Below are 1,679 nucleotides of genomic sequence, written 5' to 3'. Positions count from 1 at the left end.
CTCTGTCGAAGAGCGCCCGGAGAAGACGAACATCTATATTTTTCCGTGCGAGCTCTGTTTTCCCTTATTTTATTATGATGATCCTTTGTCTCTACGTAAGTCGTGGTTAACAAAATATTTTCGCATTCGGAGGAGAAAGTTGGTGATTGAAATTTCGTGAGAAGATTCCGCCGCAACGAAAAACGCCGTTGTTTTAATGATGTTCACCCAGTTCCATAACAGATCCTATATAATAGTAACTATTTACCGAGCACCTGCAGGAAATTATAATCTATTCATAAATCATCTAGAAGCTCTTTTGGGTTATTTAACAGGAAGAAACAAAGAAATTTTGATTGCTGGTAACTTTCATACAGATTTTCTAATGGAATCTTCCAATAAACATTTACTGCAGTTAGTAATGTTATCTTTCAATCAAACTCACACTGTAAACTTTCCAACTAGGATCACTAAATCCTCAAGGACAGCCATTGATAACATTTTTATAGACAAATCAAAGGAACAAAATCATATCATAAAACCTGTAATAAATGGACTATCTGATCATGACATGCAGCTCCTCGTTTTAGATGTAAATTCTGAGCAGAATATCAAGACTGCTAAGTCTGAGTACAGGAGAGTAGTCAGTCAATCAAAAATTGAGTGTTTTAAAAAACTGCTCCAAGATATGAACTTGAAAGATGTTTATAGTGCCCATGACATGAATGAAAAATATAATACATTCATGAACAATGTCAGTACCATGTATGAAAACTGTTTTCCTCTAAAAGTTACTCAAATTAAACAGAAGTCTATAATAAAACCATGGATTCCACAAGGAATAAAGATTTCCTGTAAGACAAAAAGGAAAATGTATGTGTCGACCAAGAATAGCTCCAATACTGATGATTTAGCTAAATACAAGGAATACTGTAAAATATTTAAAAAAGTAGTTCAAACATCTAAACAAATGCACTACGAGAAGAAGATAGCAATGTCAGGGAACAAAATAAAAACAATATGGGATATAGTGAAAGAGGAGACTGGTAGAACCAGAAAGGAACAGGAGCAAATAGCATTAAGGGTAGATGACACTCTAGTAACCGAAGGGTATAGTGTGGCAAATCTATTAAACAAGTACTTTATATCCGTTACTCATAGAATGGGATTGTCAGGATCAGTAAATAATGCCCTTAAATATCTGAAACTAGCCTTTACAAATAGCTTCAGCTACATGAATATGTCACTCACTTCACCAAAAGAATAACTTCCATAATAAAATCTATGAAAACAAAGCATTCTAGTGGTTATGATGAAATATCAACAAAGTTAATTACGGCATGTTCTTTTGAGTTTAGTACAATTCTAAGTTAATTGTGTAACCAGTCAGTTATAACTGGGACATTTCCTGACTGGCTAAAATATGCAGATGTTAAGCCTCTATTCAAGAAAGGGGATAAAGAGATACCATCAAACTACAGACCGATTTCACTTTTGCCAGCATTCTCAAAAATTTTAGAAAAAGTAATGTACAGGCAGCTTCTCAACAATCTGACCACAAATAACATATTATCAAGAACACAGATTGGATTTCTGAAGGGTTCTGATATCGAGAAGGCTATTTACACCTACAGTGAAAATGTACTTAATTCATTACATAACAAATTACAAGCAGCAGCTATTTTCTGTGATTTGTCAAA

Source organism: Schistocerca nitens, chromosome 7, assembly GCF_023898315.1.
Source record: "Schistocerca nitens isolate TAMUIC-IGC-003100 chromosome 7, iqSchNite1.1, whole genome shotgun sequence".
NCBI classification, from domain to species: domain Eukaryota; kingdom Metazoa; phylum Arthropoda; class Insecta; order Orthoptera; family Acrididae; genus Schistocerca; species Schistocerca nitens.
This window is presented reverse-complemented; position numbering follows the sequence as displayed.